Genomic DNA, 2,606 nt, shown 5'->3' on the forward strand with positions numbered 1-2,606 from the left:
CGGCCGCCCCTAGCCGCCGCTCCCTCACACCATTGAACTTTCTCCCTTCCCCTTCCCCACTACTTCTACTATAATTGCTCTCTTCCTTCTGCACTAGTGCATTATTCTTCTGCTACTAGGGTAGTAGCCATGTATTTTTTCTTTTTCTCCCAGAGCTTCACACTGGAAGGAATGGAGGATACTACTCCCTCTCCAAGTGTAAATGGGCACTGTCTCTTTTCTTGTTGCACCCAGCTGATCCTGTTTCTAGTTCAGCAAGATGTACTACTAGAGAGAGAGAGAGATCACTTCTAGAAAGAATGTGCTAAGCTAGCACTGGAAACTTTGTATGGCTGAATAGCTGAGAGGGAACATCTTGGGCTAGGGGAGAGAATTTCACAATGTGTGTTTTGCAAGGATATGGTAGCAAATGGTTGAAGAGGATTATCTGAGTAACCTGTACTTAAAAGCTGGCTCTAATTTGCCACTGAAAATAATGATACATTGTGCTGAGGATTTATGCATACAAAATAAATTCTGCCTAATGTCTGGTATTCTCTTCTGTTAATTTTGTATTCTGACCTCTAATTTGATCATATTTTGTAAAGGCCAGAATGTCTCCTAATCAAGTGTCACCAAACTGAGCTATAGCTTGAATCATTTCTGCAAGCTAAGAATAAGAGTGCAGTGAATCTGTGTGTAAATGAGCAGTGAAATGTGCTCTATCTGTAGTTACATACATGCACATAGAATATTAAACTAATCCCAGAAGTTCCTGGTGCTGGTGCCTTGAACCGACGCATCATTTTATATTATGTATAAATATTTTCAGGCCCTGAAGCTAAAGATTATATTTAACTGGCTATATGAGCACCTGCAGTGCATTCTTGCTTTGTATTATTTTTGAGGAATCCATACTGTGTGTTCAGGGAGCAAAAGTAATTGCTGGGTTAACTCCAGAAAACAAAGTCTTCCATTTCTCCTCTACTTAAGCTAATGTTAGAGTGATGTAGCTGTGATGGCCCAGAAATTATACTAGAGGCAAGGATTTTTTAGGATGATATCTTTTATTGGACCAATTGTATAGTTGGGATAAAGATAGACAAGCTTTCGCATGCAAGACATTCTTTATCAGGCCAGACCAGAATGACCTAGAAATAGCATAATAAAGAACAGTAGTGGCAGGGGGAAGAAATTCCTAACCGTTGGTATCCCTGCTTCTAGTTAAGGCATTTCAAAGGTTGTTAGTGCTCCATAGTAAGGGAATACTTAAAGTGAAAAACCTCCTTCTTACCGTGACCATGGGACCCATTTCACTGGGACACCTACCTGTCAGTGCATTCAAATTTAATACTTGTCTCATTTTCAGTGGGCTGCCTGGTTCAAGTGCCAGAAGCAGGGCTGCTCCCTCCTTCTCTCCCCCACTCCAACTCTCTGATGCTCTGAACTATCCACCCCCCCCCCCCCCAGCTGAGACTGGAGCTTGGATAGAGATGGGTGTACTGAAGAAGGAGGGCAGAGCGAAGTGTCCCATTTTATGCCCAGGGAAATATGGCTAGCTTTCTTCTACTTGTCCTGTAATGCTGGGTGTGCAGGTGAGATGAGACAAAGATTTTACTCAAGGGATGGAGGAGCAGAGGCACAGATGTGGCTCAACCAACAGACTTTTAATCATATTGTTTTTATTTCTATTTCTATTTTTTTTATATTTTATCAGATATTTGATTAGATATGGCCATTTTTATCTGAAAGCTAATGGGAATGTCAATGAAGACAGTGCTAGCATCTGACATATCCATTTAATGCTCTTGAAAATATTGGAAAGGAGCCAACAAGTTATTTATTAATTTGACATTTTTTTCTAATACCAATATTTTTCTTTAAAATAATTTGTTAATAAAAATAGCCTTTCTTCTTTCACCTTTACAAAATATTTCTTTCTGTCTCTTGTGTGGAATTTGTGGTGGCTTCTATATTCTCAGTAGGACACAATAATTTAATTTTTTATGCACAAGGGACTTTAGGAAAATATAAATGACCTGCACTGCATACTCCTTGACTCTGACCCTACAAACAGTTACATGCAGTTCTTTGTTCCATGTTTGTGCAGCCTCTGGCACAGGGGTACTAAATCATGGCTAAAGCTCCTACACCTAGATCTACAGGGAGAGGTGACTATTTTAGGTGCCTAACTCTCATTGCTTTCAATGGAAGTAAATCACTGATGCTCTGCAACCCAGTTGCTCTACAGTAATATGCATAATGTAAATGGTGACTTTATGCATATCATTAACAGAGGCTCCACTCAAGAAAGTGAGACTATTTCTATGCCTAAATGTTTGCGGGATCAAAGACTCCAAAATATATCCGGTACAGAGCCCATTAAAGGACCTGCATAGGGTGAGTTTTATTCTAATGGCACAGGGCAGAGTGGGTAAAATTGTCTCAACATAGGCCCTTAACCCTTTTTTTGTCTCTTCTGCCCTCTAGTGCTATTATATGTCAGCCATCCTTGTTTCCGTTAGGAATGTACCTTCACCAAATGGTAAAGGTACCATTTGGCAGCTGCAAGAATGGTGCTCCGAGGAGGGCTTTGGCTTCCTCAGCCATGACCGGCACATCACGAC

Source organism: Crocodylus porosus, unplaced genomic scaffold (assembly GCF_001723895.1).
Source record: "Crocodylus porosus isolate Cpor-Errol unplaced genomic scaffold, CroPor_comp1, whole genome shotgun sequence".
Lineage (NCBI taxonomy): Eukaryota > Metazoa > Chordata > Crocodylia > Crocodylidae > Crocodylus > Crocodylus porosus.